Source organism: Sorex fumeus, unplaced genomic scaffold (genome assembly GCF_029834395.1).
Source record: "Sorex fumeus unplaced genomic scaffold, SorFum_2.1 ptg000037l, whole genome shotgun sequence".
NCBI classification, from domain to species: domain Eukaryota; kingdom Metazoa; phylum Chordata; class Mammalia; order Eulipotyphla; family Soricidae; genus Sorex; species Sorex fumeus.
The window spans coordinates 35,933,160-35,958,652 of record NW_026606094.1 but is presented as its reverse complement, the minus strand read 5'-3'; positions in this window follow the sequence as shown (position 1 = coordinate 35,958,652).

Sequence of the window (25,493 nt, the reverse complement as noted above, 5' to 3'; positions counted from 1 at the left end):
TATCCTTAGAGTATAAAGAAACAAAACCAAGGAAATACTATTGAACAATTTCAAACTGTTGGCCTTGGATTACAAAACAGAGTAGCAAACAGAGTGGGAGTGGAGAGGAAGGTGAGACCGGAGGTAAAATAAGGATAGTGGTGGAGGATCATGGCATCTTATTGTTGTTGGTGGTGGTGTGCATTAACTTATTACCTATACGCCTTAAACTGTTATGCCATTCTAACAATCAATATTGCCTTCATATATATAAATCTGAAGGACTGCTATGTCACTACAGATTTGGATTTGCCTTATCTTTTCATTGGTTAACTAAACAAATGGAGTAGACTGTCTACTTAGAAGTGTAAAGAACTGGCATGTATGCAGAATAGATTTGTCAGGGAGAGAGAGTTTAAGGATCAAAGACATATGTCTTATATAATCCCCAACACAGCATAGCCCTTCTAGAATCACCAGGTGAAGGTCTGTTGGTCTCCAGCAACACTGAGCTCAAATAACAAATTGTTGACTTGAGAATCAAACCGTCCACTATGAATACCAAGTGTTCAGGCCCCAGTGAGAACTGCTTGTCACCCATGCACATTGAAACACAACAGAATTGACCATAAGCATATTTGAGTTATGAACTTTATCTTTGACTCTCTTCTTTAAACATCTTTCACATTTTTCCTCATGCAGGAGCTATTTCTTTCCCCGTATTTGCTCAATAGTTGAGTCATCCTGATGCTCACAGTCTTCATACTGTCTTGTGATTACTCTCAAACTGGAAGTCTTTGCAAAGGAAGTACTTTCAATTTTAAAACTCCATGCTGTTAAGTGATTTTCATTCTTTGGTGTTATCCTCCTTTTTATTAAGTGATCTTCCTTCTTTGGTGTTATCCTCCTTTCCAGTAATTCCAAAATCAAAATACTCGTTACAAGTATAATGATTACTTTTAACTTCTGGAAAGAATGCTGATTAAACATAGATTTGACATGCAAAAATACATTTTGATGGATATCTTTCAGTTAACTTTTAAATGGTGGTGCGGTGGTGGTGGTAGTGATGGTGGGTGGGTGACATGTAGGGTAGCTATTTACATTTTAGTGAGAGCATTGATCACTTTCAAAAGGAGCCTCTAAAGGGACCCTCTTTCACTTCTGGTAGGAATGCCGACTGGTTCAACCCTTTTGGAAAACAGTATGGATGACTCTCAAAAAATTAAAAATTGAGCTCCCATTTCACCCTGCAATACCACTCCTGGGAATACACCCTGGAGAGGCTAAAAAGTATAGTCGAAGTGACATCTGCACTTGTTTGTTCATTGCAGCACTCTTTACAATAGCTAGAATATGGAAAAAAACCTGAGTGCCTGAGAACAGACGACTGGTTAAAGAAACTTTGGTACATCTACACAATGGAGTACTATGTAGCAGTTAGAAAAAATGAAGTCATGAAATTTACATACAAGTGGTACTACATGGAAAATATTATGCTAAGCGAAATGAGTCAGAAAGAGAGGGACAGACATAGAAAGATTGCATTCATCTGGGGGACATAAAGTAACAAAATAAGAGACTAACACCCAAGAACAGCTGTGATAAATACCAGGTTGCTCACTCCATGACTTAGAGGCCAGCTGCACACTCTAGGGGTAAAGGCAGCTCAGATAGAGAAGGGAGCACCAAATAAAGGGTGCTGGGGATATCTGCCCAGGATGGGAGATGCATGCTGAAAGTAGTCTATGGACCGAACATGATTGCCACCCAATGTCTCTTATGCAGACCACAGCACCCAAAAGGTGAGATAGAACAAAAGGGAGTGCCCTGCCACAGAGGCAGGGTGGGATGGGGGGTGGGGGGTGGGAGGGATACTGGGATTGGTGGGGGTGGAGAATGGGTACTGGTGGTGGGATGGGTACTTGATCATTGTATAATTGAAACCCAAGCACAACAACTTGTAAGTCTACAACTGTATCTCATGGTGTTTCACTAATAAAACAAAAAACAAAAAAAGGAGCCTCTAGGGTTTCGTTTGGCTTGGATCTCACCCAGTGGTGTTCAGGGGCTACTCTCCACTCTGTGCTTGAGGTTGTATTCAGTGGTGCTTGGAGGATAATATAGTGTATAACTCCTCCAGAGGGCAGCCAGCTAAAGGCCCTGACGGCTCTCCCCCTAGCCGCCAGGATTCAGGGGTCCTGGGAGGCCGCTGGCCCAGCCGGGGTGGCCTGGGTCGTGGGATGGATGGAAGGAGGAAATGAGGGCCAAGCCGATTGATTGATCAGATGCCATTTATTCCATTCTCCCCAAGCGCCTGCCCCAGTCTCTCTGAACCTCCCATTCTAGTCTCACACTCCCCTCATTCCTGTCTCCTTCCGTCTCTCCCGTTCATCTTTCTGTGCTCCATTTCACAGTCTGGGCTCTCACTCTCCATGTGCTTGCTCCTGTATACTTCCTTTACATTCTTCTCTCTCTGTTCCCCTTGCTAGTCTCTCAGCACTCCATCTCAAAGCTCTGCTCTCTCTCTCTCTTTCTCTCTCTATCTCTCTTCTCTCTCCCACACCTCTTCTCTCTAACACCCCTGCACTCTGGGCTGACACAGCACACAGTTAGGTAGCCAAATGAACATAAGAAAGCCTTTCTTGACTGCCTGGCTCAAGGGTGAAAATATCACCTATAGGTATTCCAAAGCCTCTTCCTGACTACTCAAGGGCAAAATACCCCTTAAGATGTTTTTCTCCTTTCCTCAATCCCATAACTGTTAACATCTTGATACTAGTTCTTTTTATATGGACACAGTAAGAGATACACTGAGGCTTGCAGGGCAGCTCTCCTGGGAACATCTTGCCATGGACTCAGACTACAGTGCTCAGGCCAGATTAATCTTTCCTAACCCTAGCAGAGTCCGAATCTAGTTATCACTTTTTGGATCATGACAGCATTTGTCCATGACCAAGCTCTTAAGTTATAGTTAAGCATTGTGGCACCTTGGCTAGGCCCATCTCGAGGCCAGGGTAGCACATAGCTTACCGCTTGCCCTGGTTCCATCAGTTCCTCATCGGGACCTGCCTTTGGGGGTGCTAGGAAGTAAGGGCAGCTGAGGCTTAGGTTGAGAAAACAGAAGCCCAAGAGGAAAATATCACTGAGAGTCACGTTACAAAAACATAGCATATACTATCTTCTTGTATCCATACAAAAAGGACATTGCTCTGAATAAACTATGCAAAGCACCTTGGTAGAGGAGAAAAACAATATTTACAAGTCAACAGAACACAAAGACAGAAGTTACAAATAAACACAGACGAATGGGAGCACTGTCATGGGAGCAACCCAATAAACCTAAACTACTTGGAGAGCACCACAAGCTACTAAGAGTATCTCACCTGCATGGCAAAGCCTGGCAAGCTACCCGTGACATATTTGGTATGCCAAACACAGTAACAAGAAGTCTAACAATGGAGACATTACTGGGGAGGACAATGCTACAGTGCTACAGTGCTACCTGAGGCTATGCAGGAAGGACAAAGCAATGTTATCCTACAATATAGTTCAGGATATCAAAGTTGAGTCCCCAGCATATAAATCACATACTCAAACCATTGAGTATCCAGCTTATATAGCTTCAGAAAAATCCAAAAATAAAATCATTTCTAGGCTCAATACTGGGTTCTCTGCTGTGCCACCTCTGGGTTATGTTCTTATGTCCTCAGGCCAGCTTAGACCCAGGAACTTGCTTTCCGACTAGTGTAATAGATGCTGCATCTGTGTTTGAAGATGCAAGATCTACTATACCCCAGTGTCAACTTTTACTGCCCGTTCACTTTTGTGGATTTTTATGCTAATGATTTCAACACTTTTAGCTAGTAAGTGAAAGGAAGTTATCGGATGAAAATATTCTATAAAAAATTTAGTTTATCTTTCATGATTTTATGGAAAAAGTCATTATTTATCTTGTCTATCATTGCAGGTGTTCTGCTTTAGTGAGCACTTAACCCAAACATTCTCCTTCTCTAGCACACCTTTCTTTCAATATCAATTGGAAATTCAGGGCTAGGGAAAAAGAAAAAGAAAAACAGGCCTGAGTAAACATTAGTAATTGAGTGAAAGTGAGGCTGCTCCATATATAAAGTATTGTTCCCAGTGGCTGCTGCAGAGGTGAACATTAATCTTCTTTTAGTAAACTTCATTTATATAATTAATCATGTTGTCATGTGGAGCTTAGTGATGCAGTTTGCCTTGGATGACTGCCGATACCTCAGACCCTTACATTAGTTTGAACTCTTGCTTGCCTAGTTTAAGTTTGTGTGCTAAAACAGTTTTCTTCTAGTCATTTTGTTGTTGTTGTCATTGTTGTCCTTGTTTTAAACTTATCTTGAAGGCCACAGTGATAATAGAGGGGTTAAGGCATTTGGCTTGCATGTGGCTGGCCCTGGATCAATTCCTGATACCCAAACCCCAACCCATCAATCCATACCACATGACTGGGAATGATCTTTGAATACAGAGCTGTAAGCCCTGAGCATCACTAGGTGTGACCACCAAACTCTAAAACAAAACACAACAAAAATAAATGGATCTTGAGATGTTGCATGTGAAAAATAACTGTAGATCATGTAGATCAAGATAGTCAAGGGGTTAAGAAATTTGCATTGCATTTCACCCATCTTAATTTGAATTCCCAGGCACAACACATGGTCTCCAGAGCACCACCAGGAGTTACTTGAGCACAGAGCCAAGAATAAACCTTTTACACAGTTGGGTGTTGCCCAAAACCATCTTCTCCATGGGATAAAGGGAAGAAAATTAACTGGAAACAAATATTTTTTTTAAAGACCACGCCTGGCAGTGTGTAGGGCTCACTCTTAGGCTTATGCTCAGGGATCGCTCCTGGCAGTATTCAGGGTTTGTGGTACTAGGAAAAGAATCCAGATCTGCCACATGCAAGGCAAGCAACACTGCACTATCTCATCCTAGAAATAAGTATTCTAGCATATTGAATTTGTTAACATAATCACTAAATCATTGATGTAATTTAATGGTAAAACGTGTTAAATAGTAATTATAGCACATAGTGTCTTTGACATGTTCAACTTTTGGAGATTATATGCTTCTTTTAAAAGTATAAGACATGGTTCTTGAAAAATAATAAATTTGGAGTGTGCATATGTATAGAAGTTCATGAAAAGGTCAAAGTTTGGGGCTTAACAACAATAAACAATGTGGCATAACTTAGGAATCTGTACATGTGCTTTGAAACCATGAGGTAAGTAGGATTCTTCTCTGCTCTAAATTCTCTATCATATGTTCCCTGTGTCTTTTATCTGGTAACTGGGCATTTCCACATTTAGTTTCATTTTTGGCTGGATAAGTTACTCAAACACAAACACTGTCAATGCTAAGTAGGTGTCCAATAAATACATATTGAATGAAAATGGACAATTCCATGTTGTAAATACAGTTTGAAGGGCTTCATTCTGTATACCATTTGCTGTCTAATTGGCTATTAGATTGAGCTGATTGATAGACATAAAGAGATTTTTTTAAGAGAATTGGCAGCTATGTAAATATAGCACTTAACCTTAAGCACTCAGCCATTAACCTTAATCACTGTCCATTAACCTTAAAACACCCCAGGTTTCTTCTCTCCTTACAATCCCCAAAAGCAGAACCCCCTGAATGTGTTTTCTTGCATGGAAAAAGAATCCTAGTATAATGTTTTATTGTTCTTTGAAGGGCTGTAAAAAAGTGTACTTTGAAAGAGAATATTGTCTTTTCTTATTTGTATAAACTCTAATTAATCTTCCAGGTGTTCAAAGAAGAATGCAAAATTGGAAAATTGTTTTGAGGAATAACTCAGTATATACTTCCTAAGAAAAAAAACTAGTTGATGCTTATTTTAAAAATACTATATTATAAAGCTGATAATCATAAGATTAGCATATGCCACTTTCTCTGCAAATGTGTGTACTAAAATCATGTGTAACATTAATTCTAGACACATAGAAACAACCAATTACAGATGATGACTGAAATATTTTCTAAAGTTATATAAGAACAGGTTAAATAAGGTTTTTTTCTGTAAGAATCATGATGTAGATTTATTTTTGTAAGTATTATTTTCAAGAGGTGTAATAAATTGTATTGAAATAAGTAGCACCCAATTTATAATCATTAGTAGCCTACAAAATATATTTTCTCTTTAGGTTATTTCACAGAATATATATGAAGCGATATGAAATTGGAAAGAAACACAAGTGTTAATGTGTTCTAATATTTTTAGTTTGTTTTATATTATGGCTAGTTTTACTAAGATCTCTATCTATACAATCTATAGTTAATTAAGATAAAGTTATGAAGTTCTAAAAAGTTTGTCTGTGATTTTATATGCAGCTCATTATGACATATGACCTCAATCTTTGCACAGAAAATGGTAAGTCAGTGAAGTTCCCAGTGAATGCTAAACAATGCATCTTATGGTGGTGAAGCAGCTTGTGAGAAAGTGACAAGGGATGGAAAAGGCAGAAAGAGCACCTTGCTATATTCAGGAAAGAAACTTGATACTAATGGACTGATTATTTTTAGATTCGCCAAAGTGCTTGGTTTTGCTCTAGGTCCCAGAGGGAACTGATACTAGAAGGTGTGAGCAACTGAGGGCAGAGGAGGGTCTCCCTTACAACTGCATTTTAGGATACCTTTTAATGAATGTGAAATCTCACTGGAAAAACAAACCAGTGTAATATGATGACTTCAGTTCTAGAAAGATGTTACCTCAAAGTTGGCTGCTTAACTGTTCACTTGGAATTTACAGTTACCTAACTGAGAAAGAAGGTGATAATGAGAGGGGAGCATGGCAAAATAGAGTTTAGGCAGAAGAAACACCAAAAAGGCAAAACAAATCCATGTAGACCATGTGTTTTGAGAATCAGTCACTGTTTACACATAAATTGCTCAACATGTGCTTATTTCAGTCTCCCAGCATTTTTCTCACTCAGTATTTCATGGCTGTAAGAGTACTATTTGAGATATAAAGATCCCAGCACCATGGTCATTAACTATTTCCCTATTTTATTTGGTGAATTCTATACTCTCACATCACCCATAAGTAAGGAAAAATAGATTAGATGTAAACTGGTATTCTCTTTACAAAGATGATTTAAAATATATGAAAAGTTAGCTCAGAATTTAGCTTGCAATTTGAGCAAATAAATGGAAGGAAATTTATAATTTCAATATATACATCATTTATTTGAGTAGCATTAATTGAGAAAAGTTTTTACTTCAAGAATACTTTAATTCTGTTGATTAAATGGTAATGTAGTCATATTAAGGATAATTTAAAGTATCATTTTTATAAATAATATGTGGCAGGTATTCTATAATGTGATTTACTTTTGATGTAACAACTGAAAAAAAAAAAGACAAGTTTAGAATACATCCTTTAATATGTCTGCTAAGTTCCGTAATCCAAATTCAAACTCTATTCTAAGTACCATAGAATTTGGATTCTAGAAAATAATATGCCAGTTTATATTTTTTCTTTTATAACTTGACTAGAAATGAGTAATAATTAAGGTTTTAGATTTAGACTCCAAGAAATAATAATTAATGAGGACACAAGTAAGAGTAAATAAAACTACATCAACGTTGTACAAGTTTTCGTGTTGTATGGAAACTTGTATACGTTCTAAGAATCTGTACTAAATTGTTTCCTGTATTGTTTTACTTTTACTGTAATACTTTTTTGTTTATCATTTATTTTGATTAATTATCAGATTAAATAGTTGTCATGAGAACAGAAGATTATGACTATTTTATTGAATGCTTAATAAATGTTTGGCAGCACAATACACTCAGTGTGAGTAAAAATAGAATTTTGTTACTCTTATTTTTTCACATGGGCATCTGATGTCTAGCATATGCTAGACATTCACTATTTATTAAATCTGTCTTTAATTCTCTCCATTAAATACTCCTAGCTCAATTTAGTAAAATAACTTCATGTTGCACCTGCAACTGCATAAATTTATAGATCCTAACCTGACATTTCCCTCTATATATGGTCAAGTAAATAACATTTTAAATATTATTAAATTAACTTTCTTCATCATATCCCCAGATTCTAAATAAATTTTATGATCATAAAAATACTATATTGAGTATTATAAGTTCCAATTAAACAGTCACTATTTATTTTTTTGAAATAGGTTACCTTGATTTATATGAAAATAGGGAGAATAAAGAGAGCAAATCAGCACCTACAAACAATGCTAAAATATTTTTTGAAAGACCTGCAAAGGCAGGAAATATTCTGTAGGGAGAGGTGGGGGCAGGGAACTGACTTCCTTTGATTTAGTGTCTCAGGCTGAGAACTAGAATCTGTACGACAAGGTTATCTTCAAGTTTGTAAGTAAAGTCATATCCCTATGCAATTCATATTTTAGATGGTAGAATATCTTCTCAATATGCATTAGTTGCACAGATTAGAGAAATAGTAAAGGAAAAAGCGAATGTCTACGGTTTCTCAGTTAAACAACCAGATCACAGTTCAAGAAGCACACTTTTCAAGAAAAGAGATTTTGAAATTCATTATATATTTTTTTCTATAAAAGAGTTGGGTTAGTATCCAACTCAATGCAGTAAAATGTACTCCAACATCTGTATAACCACATTTTCTCATTTGAGATTTTTCAAATGTCAAGCTGAAAGAAATTTAAGAAAACTATATCAGTTTCACGTGGTTTTTTTCAACCTTAAAATAAAAAGTCAACAAACCACCACCACCCCAAAACCAGTGACAGGAAACCAACCTCATACCACTCATCACATTCGCACACACCCTCGCACCAAGTGAACAAACAAACATATAAGCAGGCATGAAAAGCAAACCAACTGCAATAACAGGCTCTGCTTCTAACAACTCATCGTGGCATGGAAATTTGAAATTGTACATGTGTAGTCAAAACATACTCCCAGCCAGGAGTGTGAGAGGCACAGTACCTACCCCTCCCTGGCCCAGCCACAACTCCCTGAGGACCCAGCACTCTTGGGGGCTGGGGTGAGAACGCTGGCGCCTCTAGCCCATCTGAGGCTTTCTGGAAGAAAAATGATGTCACAGATGCTTCACTGTTTTTCCTCCTGCTCTCAATTTCCTTGAATTTTCTAGTACTTTTAAAAAGGATATTTCTCTTTCCAGTGCCCACTCCTTTTTTATACTTTATCATTTTTCCAAAGAACTCTGATTCCCTAAGAGAAGACAATTTTCCTGACAAACTGAAAACATTCATTCAAGAGGGGGATGGGATGGTGATGGGGATGGGTAGTCTGTTTTCTCTCAGTTTTAACCATGGGTGGGATTTCTTTTTTCTCCTGGTAAAAATGAGGGAGGGGAAGGATCATCACCTGTATTTGCATCTCAAGGGATGCAAAGATGAACACCGGTTATTAATTAACACTTTATGTTGTGCTCAGTATTCTTCAGAGGAAACATGCTATACAAATGCCATATAAAACCATTCAATTCTCTTCTTTCCTTTGGGTTCTAGATGCACTAATTTTCAATCTTCTTTTTTTGCACCAGTTTTGTCCTCCTTTTGCCCGGATAAACATCTTATTCCTTATTATATATGCAAGTGTTTACCAGCAAGTGCTGCTACAAAGGAGGAGAGTTGTACTCATTTTGGATGATTTTAAATGTTTATCTGACAAAGAGCAGTCCTTCATAATGGGGCCTACCCTCCCCTCAAAATTCTATAAGCTCTAAGCTGGGGATGGAATTCTTCCCTGCATATCTTCTTACCTGCATATCTTATCTGCCTATCGCCTGCTGTCTGAGGAACATCCTGGAGTACTGAAAAGAAAGTGCTTCGATTTATTTCTTGCAGCAATCATCTTCACCATATAGAAATGTCTTGCTCTGGGTGATATTTCAGTGTGATACTGTTTGGGGCTGGCAATCACAATTTGCATATTTTATTCATTTCTAAAATAAAGGATCACTGTTTTCTTCTACCAATGAAAATTTAGGTTTGACTTATTTATTTTGTTAATTACATAACTTTTGCCACTATAACCAGAAATTAGGAACAAACATTCTTGTTGTCCAAGGCCGAGACATAGGAAAGGGAAAGAGGAGGGATTCCCACATTCCTCAGAGAAGAGACTGAGAGGCTTTCTTTTAGCAATGGACTCGACACAGCCTTGCAGGGCTTAGAACTGATAAGGTTCTCCAACAAGATCCAGATCTGTGTTTGTCTTGAAAATCTAAACTTTCATTCCAGAAAGGTATGAAAAATAGAACTACAATTTGTTCCTATCTCAAAAAATTACTCTAAAAAATTAAGTTTCCTCTTAGAACAAATGCCAAGTTAATTCACGTAGTTTGGGGCTCTTATTAGTGAGTTGAAATTCTTTTCATTTCTTCACTCTCTCAGTGGTCAAGTACTATTATCCAACCATGATGATTAAAATTGATATTTGGCTTGAATTTGGAAGTGTTAAGTTTAATTCAAAAATTTAAGTCTAATCTTTCCAAATGCTATTATTACTTTATATTTTCCTTCTATTGAAAACAATAGTGATTGAACGCAGAATTAAATCTTTCCAGGGAACAATAATATTTACAAAATGGTATGGGTAATCTAATTATTTATGTGTATATGGTTTCTTTTTTAAAAAAAAAACTAAACCCAATTATTCCTATGAATAAACCACATCTGGCTGGTGACTGAAAGAGATTAAACAAATTATCTAACTTCATCTCTCCACTTAGTAACAGTGCTGATTGAGACCCATACACACTAACTCCAAAGTCAAATTGTATAACACTTATATGCAATACCCTTTTTACTGCATCTCATCTCATGGTTCACACATTTTCTTACTGGTATAGAGTTCCAATAATGTACATCACTCTAAACTGATAGCAATATTAAAGCTGTTATCCATTGATTATATCATTAGCCATCAGAGGTGGAGAGTATTATTTTACATCTCAAATACCAATTATTTTATTCAGTTTCATATAACCCTACTTCTGTTGTTAAAATGTACTAATAGGGGTTTTTCTGTAGCTTTGCATTAGTGGATTATGTTCCTCTGAAATAATATGGCAAAATGTCAGGATGAAAGTTTTAGAAAATATTGATTTCTGATGGGTTTTCTTTTGATGATATATGTTTGTTTTAAATAGAAATTATATTAGCTCTAAAATGTTTCTGTTCTTTAGTAATTTAAAAATTTTGAATGTTTATTTGATAGAAATGAGGGGTATGTTTTATCTAAAGGCTGGAAAGTGAAGAGGAAAATGACAAGTGAATATCCATTATAGACTGTAACAAATAGCAGCTTCTTAACTTGCAAAAATGCAAAGCACTACCAAGTCTTCACTTATTTATCAAATAATTAAGATGTTAGCTATGATATCCAAGTATTTTAATATCTACATGTTTGTTCTTCATTGATCCTCATGAAAGTTCAAAGCCTCTCTCTCATTGTTTTACATATTACTGAAGCATGTATTTAGAGTAGGGAAATGGGTCAACATGATTAGTATTTTTATTGTTTTTAACTCAGATCTTATTTTTCTTTATGTGGAAACTTTTAGCTTTTCTCTTTATTTATAAGGGCATTTGTGCAAACATTTGCATTCATATATGCCTTATTTTCTATGATAGCCATATATTAATATTTTAATATAGACTGGGCACTTAATTTCATGCTAAGTAATCCCTTGAGCTATCAACCACTTGATCATTGAGTGAGTCTTTTAAAACTCTATTAAATGTAGTTAGCAATCAGTGTCAAGTCTATGCCGCAGACTTGCTTGGTCGAAGACCACCAGACTGAGGGGGACCAGGCGAAGGTGCACAGGAGAGCAGGAGATTCGGCGCGTTGGACAGACAGACACCAACACAAGAGAGGTTGAGTGCTGCTGTGGTTTATTGCATCCAGAGTTGTTCTTTTTATACAGTTACAGAAACAACGTGGCAGAGCACACATTACATCAGACCATGGGTCATGTTTCCAAGACAACAGGGGGCACGTACACGTTCTGTTTTAAGATTAGGGCAAAAGATCCACTTGTCCCAATAAAATATGTGAGTGAAATATTATGTTCCTTATAATTCCTTAATTGTCTACTTTTACTGACATTAAGTTTTTATTTCCCTAAAAACGCCTACCCATAAACTAAAGAAAATATCAGGACTTTAGAGCTAATATTAACTCTACTTTACTAGCAGGCATGTAAAAATCAGAATTTTGCAAAAACTAATATTAACTCTACTAGCAAGCATCTTTCCAAGGCCAAAAGTTAAATCAAGATATTTAACAAGCAGGCTCCTATTCCCACAGAATGGCAAGTGAAGACTGCATGTCAGAGGCGCCTAGAAAAACAGTGAAAGGGGGCTGCCGGAGGCATAAACCCGTAGGTCACGAACCTTCCCTTCCCAGGGACCCAGGCCCTTGCCTGAGCCCCTTTGCAGCATGTTGCTACGTGGGCGACGCCGTTACCGGCGTGGCACAATCAGTGTCAAGTCTATGCTATGAATAAAAATTTGGGTATTAAATGAAACACTAAGGGAAGAAATCCTGTGAGTCAGATGATTTGGAGGATCATTGTTCACAATTAGTAGTGGCAAATTTTTACTGGACAAAGTTCTAATAAAAAAGATTTCCCATGTCAACCTTAAGTATAAAAGCATGTTTCCCTAGAAACCAGAATGGGGTGAGGGTTATGCATAGAAATATGGATGGCTTAGACTGTCTCTTTTCAGCTGGGGGAATTGGGAATTTTGTTGCACTCTAGCAATTCAAGGTCTAAGTTTCATAACGCTTTCGTTTCCACTTCTCCCAAGAGTATATAAAACCACTGGGATAGGTTGCTAGCACAATTTCTATTTTTAGCCCTTTTGAGGACTGGAATTATTATCCTGCAAATCTAAGTTTTCTTTTTTAACATCACTATATATTTCAAGACCTTTTGATTATTCCTGCATATATTTTGTTTTTTGTGACATGGAAAAATGAGTTATATTGTCACTGGACAGCATTTCTAACATTTTATTAAATTATTTCACTGAAAATGAAACTTAAAGATTATCCTCTAGGGACTTTTTACTTTTTAAATATTTATGTATCTGTTTAACAAGAAGAACTAAAATACGATGAGTCAGAAAAAGTGTTAGTCTTTAAAATAATACTGTGTCAAGCCATCACTCAGTTTTCTATAAAGAGTTACTGTTGGAAGTAACACAACTGATGCTTAATATTGACTCACACTTCTATGAATTGACACTCTATATGGTTCCAGAGAAAATAGAAACATCTCAAAATTTAGGGAGAAATGATTTCATCCCAGTATCTATCAGTTTATCTAGTTTAAGGATGTATTTAATAGACTAGTTTAAAACTAATGTTTTTGTGTTTCTTTTATTAATTCTATTTGACTTGAGAGCAGTTACTGAAATGCGTAATTACCTAGCAGAACTGTTCATTTCAGTCTTTTTAGTTTGTTTCTTGCCCTGCTAAGCCAAAGCCATCTCTTTCCCTCTACATCTATCTCCGTCTGTCATTCTCTTTCTCTCACTTTCTACCTTAAATGTCCTCATTTGTTTGTTAGCCAGTAGAGTTTCATAATTCATTTTTGATCTGACCTAAATAATGTTACATGTGAAATCCATCATGAAAAAAATTGTTGAGAATAGAGTTCAAGGAGAAAGAATTTAAATTTCAAAAAGCCAAATAGGTAAATTGTGAACAAGGCTTGTTCTGTAAGCCCATTTTAATTTCTAGGGTGCTCATTCTGGAACTCATGCAGAGGAAAATTGCAAAAAAAAGACATGCTAAAATACTTTGAAGATAATTAGAGAAGTTCCAGGACTTCTATGATAAACATTGTTAGATTCCATATGTATGTAGGTAACTATCAGCCTTTATAAATAAATCTTAGGCTTTTAATATCAACTGGCAGAGTTTTATCCTTACATTTATTATGCTTTGTCTTTAAAGAACTCACTAGATCAAAGCAAGGTAAGACCAACTCATAAGGCCCATTCTATGTTCTTCCATGTTATCCCCAGAGTACTTTATAAACTTTAGTTTTTAATTCCTTAAATGATATTTTACAACTCTCCACAGCATCATTTTGTGCCTGCACAGATTCTTTAGCTTATTGTATAGCTTTAATCTAGAGTAAGATGTATTTTTGATTGAAAACACAATTTTTTTAAAAGAATGTTTGTTGGATCGATGAGATAGCCCCATAGACTGAGCATATGTTTTGCATATGAAAGACCAAAGTTCAAAACCAGCACCTATGGTCATTGAGGATGGAACCACTCCCCTGTAACAGAAAACTGGGAGTATCTCCTGAGCACTGCTGGTATGCTCCAAAAACCACCCCTCATCTGTTGATAGTATTGTCTACCAAAAAATAAATACAGAAACACCTCTTTTCATTCTGACCTGGAAACTTTAATGTAAAAGTGAAATAGTTTACAAATCCTTTATGAAGCATTATATGGACTAGGGAATCCTAAGCACTAAAATATCTCAATACTTTCTCTCTTTCATGTGAAATGATAAAGCAGTAATTTTAGTAATTGGTGAATATGTATCCACTGGACTAATATCACAAACAATAATAGCTTTATTTTTTTGTTTAAGCATTTTAATTTTTGTTTCTTTAGAAACCCTCTTAAAAATCTAATAGCACAGATAAATATGTCTGATTATTCATAAGTTCATTATTTTTATCTCTACTAGAAGAATAAACAGCATTGTAGAAAATAATGAAAAATGGGATTATATAAAAGAACTCTTAAATCTTGATAATAACATATCCAATACTACGACTTCTAATTTTATGTTATCAGTTATATCCTTTATATTAAATTATGATTTTTTCTGTGAAAAATCAAAAGAATTTACCCAAATCATAGTCATATTTATTAGAAGAAGGCTTTCTCTTTTCCTAAAAAGAGAAATTTTCACAAAAGCCCTATTGAGCACATGTGAACAATTACTTAAGATAACAACAAAAAAATTGTTAATGATCATAAGTTACCATGTAAAAGTACAAAGATTTTCCTTATGTTTTAGGACACAAAAGAAGGAAGTAACACAACCTGTACTTTATTATTTTGCATCAGATGTAAAACTTTTTCTAAACTTTAAATTCAACTGAAAGCAGCTGCTGGAAAAATACCATTACACTATACCTTAAGCTACAAAAACCAATTTAATGGCGACATTTTATTTTGTTCATATGGTCTGATCTTTTCTTCTGTTTTAAACCAGTAAAGCCTATGGAAACTGAATCTGGATGAAATCACTGGAAGGTGAAGGCCCATGACTAAAAACATTTTTTAAAGATTACAGGGTTATAGTTGAATGGAATAGAAGCACTAACCAGCGCAAAGCTCTCCCAAAGACAGGAAGTAATATTACATCATTCATGTACATAACATAACCACATTCTTCCTTCTCTGAAAAAGGTTAGAAAGTTTATTATTCACAAGTATATACACATAAAATATGAGCATTACTTTTAAAACACATAGTATGTTTTTCAGGTAAGCCAATTTCTATTTTTTAAAGATATAATTTCTCTGATGTAAACATTTTTTGAATAAAAAAATCCTTAAATATTAACTTTTTTCCTAAAAATTCCTATGGAAGTTGTAAACTTTTTTTCATAAAAAGTTCTTAGATATTTTATTTACTTATCCTGAAATGAAGTTTTAAAAATGAGAAAATTGCCCATGATTTACTACATGTTTAGGAAAAAATTTGAAATGTAGCAATATTTGACCTTAAATCTAAACTAACTTTTTCAAAATTAAGATTTTTCATTGTGTAGAGGTGCTTTTAAGAACTAAAGAGGTAGGGGTTGGGGGGCTGGAGTGATAGTACAGTGAGTAGGGCTTTTGCCTTGCACGTGGCTGACCCGGGTTCGATTCCCAGGATCCCCTATGGTCCCCTGAGCACTGCCAGGAGTGATTCCTGAGTGCAGAGCCAGGAGTAACCCTGTGCATTGCCGGGCGTGACCCAAAAAGCAAAAAAAAAATAAAGGTAGGGGGTCGTCTGGGGTGGGGGTGCCGGAGGGGTGGTACTGGGAACATTGGTGGTGGAGAATGGGCACTGGTAGAGGGATGGGTACTCGACGATTGTATGACCGAATCTAATAACGAAAGTGTATAAGTCTGTAATTGTATCTCATATTGTTTCATTAAAAAATTAAGAAAAAAAAAGAAATCAGAAAATAAGCTGGATCTTTTTGGAATAAAATTTACAAATGTAAAGAAAAAAAAAGCACTAAAAAGAAAACTACTCCTCAGCTGCATAATATGTATACATCTTTTTGAGACAAAAATGGAAGTTAGATTGTTAATCTCATTCCAACTCTTATTTAATATGAAGGTATCAATCTCTCATCTCTTTTGCTAATTTTTATTTTTAAATTATTCTTTCTGAATGACAGCATGCATTTGTTCATTCAGTTCCATATTGAGTTATACATTCTGTAAAAGTGCTATGCTAAAAGCTGTAGATTTATAAACACTAAGTTAAATGATTGACAAAAAACAAAGATCAGATGCATACCAAGTTAATATGGTTACTATTATTTGAGCATAAAATAAAGCTGTAAGCTTCACTACATCTAAGAATCTAGCAGTGTCTTTTTAATAACCTCAAATGCAGTAAACTAAGCACCTGCTGTGGATTGTAGTTAGAGCCTTTACATAAGTGAGACAGCTTTGCCATTTAGGAATGTCTCCCAGGTGGTCCTGGCACAGTGTGATCACATCTGCTAAGTCTTAGAAAGAAAGTGGGTGAAGGTTCCAAATGCTGGCACCTTGCCACATGACCTTGCTGAAAGCTTGTACATATAAGAAAATTAAAAAATCTGAGGACATAGATGATAACACTCCAGAGTAAAGATACAAAAATGGGTGACTTCAAACAGTAACTTCTAATCAATGTCCCTAAATTTTCCTGATTCTTAACTAAGTTGTGGAATGAGATGATTTCCAAATAATTATCCTTCTCTCTAGAAGACTTAGAAGCATCTTGTCTTACCAGTGGTAGAATCTGCCATTTACTCATGGAACAAACATTTGTTCTAGAACTTGATGAACCGACTATAGTATTATATCTGCCATAGATGCAAGAGTTTTAGCAGGAGATATAGAATAGTGAGTACATATTTTCTTATTTAGACAATTTTTTGTACCTTTATTTGTGATCATGTTGAAGGGAGTACTTAAGCCTTTTTTATGAAGTCAAGGAAGCAGCTATCTTGCATAAGAGTTCAGTATGTAATTACTGCCCAACAATGAAAAGGAGAAGGCCACTTATGGTAGAGAAAATGGCTTGTGCAAAGAAAAAAGAGGTTAGTGAAAATTGATAAATAAAGAGTTCTTGGAATGTGAATGATCTTAGATCCATTGAAAATGAGAAAGTGGCTAAAAAGCAGGTAAATGACAGATTCTGAAAGGAATTTTATGAACTCTGTCTAATTCAGTGTTTACGGTCTTTGACCCTGAGTCCAAGAATTGATTTCTTATCTTCCTAGTCATTTATGTAGTCAGCAAATCAGGAAAATATACTTAACGAGTTAATCTCAGTTTCCACAATCACTGACACACAGTTGGGATTTGATTTCTCCTTCCTGATGAAACAGAAACACCAACTAGATGTCCAACTCTGAAATATGCAAAATTCAAAACTGAGATGTTAAATCATTACATGAATATTTTCAAGGATGTTTGAATGTTGCTGATTCTTCCTAACCAGCTGACTTCTTACAGGCTGAAAGCAAGGATGAAAAAAGGAGAATGGTTAATCTAGATATTTCTCAGAAAAGCATAGTTGTCAACCTATAGATGTTCTTTACCAGGATAATGAGGGATGAACTTTTACCTCCATTATCCCAAGCCTAGAAAGAGTCACCTGGAAAAGGGTCCTGAAGTTCAAAAAGTGCAGTAAAATAAACTTATGCCAACTGCCTCAGACAAGGGCTAATCTAGCACCCAAACTGAGGTGAACCTGGCCAGAGAAGTGCGAAAAGTTGCTGCCAGATTCATGTTGATTAGAAATCAGTATTGTAATTCTACACTGAGGCTATGGAGGGAGGGTCAGCAAGTTGGACCACACCTGGAAATGCTATATAAGGGTTACTCCTGACTGATCAAGGATCACTCCTGGCAGTGCTGAGAATCCAACTTGCGTCAGCCAACCACAAAACAAATGCCTAAACAAACCCCTGTACTGTCTCTCTAGACTTTGTTTTGTGATTTAAGAGATCAAAGAGCTATTTCTTAAGGAAGAAAAGAGGATTCACAGGTGTCAAATTTCTTCAATAGAAGGAAAGTACAACCTTTAGGAAAAATGTTTTTAAAGATGGTTGGAGACAAAGCTGATTTCATTTTCATTATGTAAAAAAACTAATGAGCTCCCCAAAGCAGTTTATTATTAAACCACTGGAAAAGTGATTAGTACATAGAAAGTGATTAATAATTGTAGAAAGAGGAGCACTGTCATCTAGGAAGTTACTAAGATAAATTGGACACAGTCACATGAAAAAAATGAGCTTTATGTAACAGAAGATAGTTTTGAGCTAAGGTTTGTCAAATGTACTGAGAGGTGGAAAAAAATGAGGAAATCATTTAGGAAGCTATTTACTATCTTCCAAAAGAAATATGATGCCTTAGATAAAGGCAATAACCAAAGTGGATGTAGAGAGTAGATAGAGTATATAAATTGAGAAAAATAAGGAGTGTAGGATGACCTCATTTTCAGTGTCTTTGTTGGTGAAAAATAAAGAAGGATCAAGTATTTTATTTGTTTTTTATTGATATATATTTCTGAGAACTTTAGATAAACTATTGGGCATAATCATTCTTCCTCGGGTCAAGGCTATACTAGAAATAAAAGATAAAAAATAAAATTTATATGGCAGTGCATGTGTGAAAAATACCTAAAATAAAAGGAGAAAAGGTTATTATAGTTCTACATAAACTTGTATTTTAAAATGACCTCAAACGTAATTTAGCAATTGTTTTTAGTATGATAGTTTAAGAACTTTATAAATCTAGAATAAGAAACAGAAAACATGAATCTGTTCATTTGTGGATAGCATATTGTAAGTCCTTTCCTATATAGTCAGTTTTTATAAACTGAAACTTCCCCTTTTGCTGTGAAATATTTAAAAATTCTAGGAATAAGGAACTGAAGAAACAACAGTGGGCAGGGTACTTGCTTTGTACACAGATAACCTAAGTTTAATCTTTAGCCCCTACACAGTCTTCTGAATTTCTCCAGGAGTGATCCCTGGTCACAGAGCCAGGGACTGAGCACTGCTGGTGGGCAAAATAATGATAATAGTAATAATTATAATAAACAAACGTAAAATTTCAGGAATTATTTGAAAATCACTTAGAATGTATAAACTTCCCATCATTTTAATAATGAGTACTTTATCAAGGTATAGTATATATAAAAAAAAAGAAAAACCTCCTTTGATGTATTTAATACATACAGTTTGCAATTATTACCACAAAACTAAAGTATCAATTTTGTCTCCATCATTTCCATTTCTATGTCTTCCTGGTCTTTTTTGCATGTTTGTTTTAGTTTTGGTTTATTTGTTTTAAGACACTTATAATGAAGTGAAATCTCCACTTTAAAAAAATGTGCAATAACAAATTATTAAAAATACATATATATTATGTTGTGCAGCAGATTTTAGAACATATTCATCTTGCATATCTTAAACTTTACATCCTTTGATAGCTCTATTTAGTACTTTCATTCCCAATTCTACAGAGAAGTGATAATGGAAAGGAATTAGATGATCTGTTTAAATTTGTACACAATCCAGATACATCTATGTGTGATGGTAGGTTTTAATACGGCAGTGTCAAAGCTCAATTATTTATTACCTTAAAAAGGTAAGGTAAAGGCCCTCCCGTTGATCATCGATTTGCTCGAGCGGGCCCAGTAACGTCTCCATTGGAGACTTTGTTGTTACTGTGTCTGGCATATCGAATACTCTCGGTAGCTTGCCGGGCTCTCCGAGAGGGGCGGAGGAATCAAACTCGGGTCGGCCATGTTGGCCGCTTGTAAGGCGAGCGCCCTACCGCTGTGCTATCGCTCCAGCCCCTGCTATTGCTCCAGCCAGTTAAGGTTATTACCAGTTAAGGTTATTACCTTAACCTTCTTTATTTCTTCAACAGTAGATAGCTATTATATGACAGTCTGGTCTGGATATTTGTTCCTGACAGAACTCTTTTAGTGTTAATTAAAAAAAAAAAACATGGGATTGGGAGGTAACACAGAGGTCAGCAGTACATGTTCCAGTTTCACGAGAACCTGATTTGATCCTAGCACCATATGCTCTTTCTCTTAGAATGGTTGGGAAAACCTTTGTGGATCCCTAGACTACATGGCCCAAGTGATAGCATCGAATCAGTCTTTAGCATTGCACCAACGCTTTGACAGAATTCTGTGTAATCGTCAACTGTTAACTATACATACTTAGCACAGCAGATTTTCAGAATGCTTTTCATCTGGCATGCCTTAGAATTGGTGGGCTATCCTGAGAAGCTCAAAAACCTTTCATGAAATCAGTTGCCTCTTTCTCTGCCTACTTTAATAATTTATATTTCTTAACAAAACATGTGCTCCTTGTTCAAAATTTATAAAATTATTACTGTATAATCACTTGTATCACTTGTCATCCTGTTAATCTTTGATTTGCTCGAGTGGGCACCAGTAACATTTCCAGTCATGCCTGTCGTGTGCTGGCATAGTCCAATGGCATCTGCTCACTCCAGGAACACAAAAGAGCCTCAAAATATTTGTTCAAGGTTTTGATGAAGAAGTCTGACCATTTTGTAGGTGGGCGGCCATGCATCCTTTTGATGTCTCATGGAATCCAGTTGGTAATAGCTCTAGTCTAAATCACATTATGTGTTCAGCCCATCTGATTTTCGACACCTCGGCAAATGAGACAGCTTCCCTGATTCTTGATCATCGACAAAGGTCGGAACTCTGCATTCTTTCTCTCACTTTAGTGAAATGTGATATTCTGAGCATAGCTCTTTTGATTCCTCTTTGGAATACCCGAATAGCATTCTCATCCTATTTTCATAGGGCCCAGATATCTGAGGCATATGTTAGTGCAGGAAGAACGGTGCAGTCGAAAAGATGTGGCCAGATCTGGAGGTTCTTCATCCTCTTAACAACTTCTTCAACACTCTTAAAGATTTTCAAAGTGTCCAGAGTTGGAGGTTCTTCATCCTCTTAACAACTTCTTCAACACTCTTAAAGACTTTCAAAGCTGCTCTCTTCCTCCTGTGCAGCTCTGGTGCCAAGACGTTCCTCATGTTGAGTTCTTGACGCAGGTACACATATCTGCTGCATTCAGAGATGTTCACTCTGTTGAGAGCAAATGAAACATCAGGAAGTAGTTCATTTCTCATGAACATTGTCTTATTGAGATTCCGCTGCAGTCCAAGGTTTCCACACCCATGGTCCAAGTCAGCCAGCATTTGTGCCACTTGGCTAATGTTTGGTGTTATTAGAATGATATCATCAGCGAAGTAGAGGTGATGTAGTTGCCAACCATCTATCTTCACTCCCATTCCTTCCCATTCCAGTCATTGCAACGTTCTCTGGGGTGGCATTGAAGAGTTTTGGAGAAATGGTATCATCCTACTGAGCCCCTCTCTTGACGTTGATGATCACTTCCTTGTAGAATGGTGAGATCCTGGTGATGAGTCTGTAATACATCTCACAGAGGATCCTGTTGTACTGAGTTTGAATGCCCTGTTTGGCTAGGGCTTCGATGACTGCTTCAGTCTCAACAGAATCAAAGACCTTCTTTAAATTAATGAATGTTAGATAGAGCAGTAGTTTGAACTCTCGCAAAACCTCAGTGAGCTTAGTCACTTTGTGGATATGGTCAATCATGCTGAATCCTTTTCATGCTGAATCCTGACTTGCTCTCATGGTTGTCCTTTATCTAGTGTTCTGCCAATCCTATTTGGGATGACTCGAGTGAACAGCTTGTGGACGACAGACAATAGGCAGATCTGGCGATAGTTGCCGACATCATGGTTGTCTCCCTTCTTGTACAACAGAGCGGTCCTGCTTGTTTTCCATTTAGACAGAACCTTGCACTCAGACATGTAGCATGTGAAGAGCTGAGCCAGTATATTGATGAGTACTGGCAGAAGATTCTTCAGGTGTTCAGGTCTGACCTTGTCTGGACCGGGTGCTATACGCTTCTTTATCAACGAAATGTCATGTCAGATTTTGGAAGGGAGAACATTAGGAATGACATATTAATCCTGCAGAATTTGGTATGTGGGCAGGTGGACGTGGATATCAAAGAAATCCAAGTGGAAGTCATGGGTAATCTTCTCCATTGCCCTTTTGGAAGATGTAATAGATCAATTGGGACATCAGAGTGCAGGTATCATGACGTTGTAGTTTGTAAAGGACAGGCAGGCATTGCAAATACTTTTTCTGGCCTCTGCAGCATTGGCCAACACTGCGGCTCTTCTTTCTTTGAGGCCTTCCTTTATCACTTCTCTGCACAGCTTTGTGAGCTTGGACATTAGCTTTTGATTGCCTAAGGCTCGTGCCAAACCACGTTGGTGAATGAGCTCGAGAGTTCCTCAACACAGGCATCTCTTTGTGGCTTTGCAATCTCAGCATACCTCATACACTCTTAGCATTCCTCCTGCAGTCATGGAGTTGTGTATTCATCATCAATGTTGTCAATGACGGCATTTGCCCCCATTGCTGCAATAGTGCCAAAGAGCTCCAAGTTGATGTTCATTCTTGGAGTTCTCTTTTTAAACTTTGTAGTTCTTTCTCCCTGCTCTGTGAAGTAGAATTTTGCATGAAGGAGACAGTGGTCCTATTCTGTTTGGAATTTTGGGACTACAGCAACATCAGTCAGGCAAAACCATCAGTTGAAATGATGTTGTCAACTTCGTTGTGGAACTGTCCACTGGGAGACTCCCATGTCCAACATTTAGATTTGGCCTCCTGGAACTGTGAGTTACCATGGATGGTCTTGGTTGACATGATGAACTCGGACAGTCTCTCACCCTGTTTGTTCTATTCTAGGCCACGTGTCCCGATGTGGAGTTCTTCAGGTGACCTTCTTGGTCCTATCTTGGTATTAAAGTCACCTACAAGTTCTACATGGAGTTGAGAAGTTCTATAAGATCATTGTCTGTGATTTTAATGCCATAGTCGGTGATTTTTTTAAATGTACAATAAAAATTCTTATTTTTATATATTAAATCCATGTGTATATATTCATATATATCCACATATAATATATATACATATATAGTACATGGATATTTAGTATTTGTATGTACACACATATATAGCAGTTTTTAGAACTATTTTTTATAAGTTTTCCCATTCTTTTATATCTTTTCTATTGAATCTTTATGCACCAGTTGGTGATTTTACTGAATTTATTAAATGAAAAAGCAGATCATATAACTACTTCATTTATAACTTATTATGAACTATTGTTATAAGAAAATGCAATGATTACCATGGATTTTAAAGTTCTAAATGATATGATTAGACTCTATATTCACTTTTTTTTTGCTTAAAATAGTCAAACTTAATTTTTTGATTTAGCAATTGTTCTGAATCTACTTTTTTTTTTTTGGCCCTTATTTTTCCATATTCTACCAAAATGTCACAGGTTTAGGCAAACCACTGGTTCTATTTCTGATGGCTTTGTCAAGGATTCTCTTGGTTATTTTTGGGGGGGGGGGTGGAAAAATAAGGGCTGGAGCAATAGCACTGCAGATAGTGTGTTTGCTTTGCATGCAGCTGACCTGGGTTCGATTCCTCCATCCCTCTTGGAGAACCCGGCAAGCTACCAAGAGTGTCCCACCCACATGGCAGAGCCTGGCAAGCTCCCCATGATGTATTCTATATGCCAAACACAGTAACAACCAGTCTCACAATGGAGACATTACTGGGCTTGCTTGAGCAAATCGATGAACAATGGGAGGACAATTCTAGAGTGCTACAGAGCTTTTTGGGGCTATACTCTTCTCATGTCTTCCTGTAACATATTCTTTATTCTTCAGAAAATATTTTAAATGTCAACTTCATAGAGCAACTTTCTTTTCATTCTTCTTCCCACTATTCTTTTCATTCTTCCCACTATAATTTTAATATACAACTTCTATTAGAAAGATTTGAATTCCACACTGCACTGTGCAGTTCACAGGCTGTGTATCCTCAGCCCCCTTGAAGTTGCTATGAAATTAAGAATAAGAGGAAACTGTTATTGTCTACTCTTAATGCTGAAGAATTTGAGTCACTTTTAAAGGTTAGGTTTTAAAGATAAAGGAAACTAGGACTGTCAATATCTGGATGGAAGATGATATTAAAGGAACCTACCGTTAAATTATTAATCAGTTGGTCATTTATTAATTTAAGTAAATATGTACATGGGGCACTGATCTTAGTTTCTAGATGTATAACAGAGACACATATAATTTTGGGGATAAAAGTATTTACCTACATTGTGATGCAATTAATACAAGTAAGTACAATGTTTTCTGGAAACAGAAGAAAAAAGGTAACATTATATATTTTATACATTACATGTTATATATACTATGCTACATAGTATATATTCAGTTTGATTTGACTCTCAAGTACTGAGCAAGTGTTAAACAATAGAGAAAAAAGTTTTTGCAAGTAGAAAGTCATGGACAGAACCTCAGTGATTTCTGACACTAAGGAGAGTACAATGTTAAGCTTCAGAAGGTAAGGTTTTAAGGAGAGAGTAAGTGGTATCCAGTGCTGCTGAGGTTCAATGGCTTAAAATTCTTTTTAGTGGTAATAAGATTTAACTATGCAAATTTCTCTAATAACTTTTTCAAGAATTATTACCTTAAACCCATGTTTCTTGAAGTGGGTGATTCTTTGTGCTAGAATGTCCGGGGCATACAGTTGTATTCTTCAGTAAATTGTAAAGGAGACTAGGGGACTTCCTGTTTTCTACCTTAAAATATCAGATTTCCAAGGGGGGGAGGCACAGATAATTATTTTTTTTTCTGAAAAGAAGATGGTAGAGCAAATAACCTCTGCCTTAGTTGGCATAAGCGTAATTTAGTTTTAGTATGCTAAGGAACATACGGAGTTTAGAAATGACACAGTTAAATTGCCACTTCAAAAGTTCCAAGGGCTATAGGAGAAATAGAAATTATATTTAGACCAAAATATTGAGAAAATTGTATTAATCAGCAAGAAACCTGCAACTCTTTGCAAGAAAGTGGAAGAGGTTGTTGGGTTTACCTTTGAACATCTAGGTAGGGGGTATTAATCACATGGTGGAGAAATTAATGGACAATATTTTTCTCTCTGTAGAGAGATGAAGGTGTCAATACTATGTGAAGTTGACTGAACAGCCGCTAGATTGAACAACCACTCTGACTGCATGGAAGACTTAA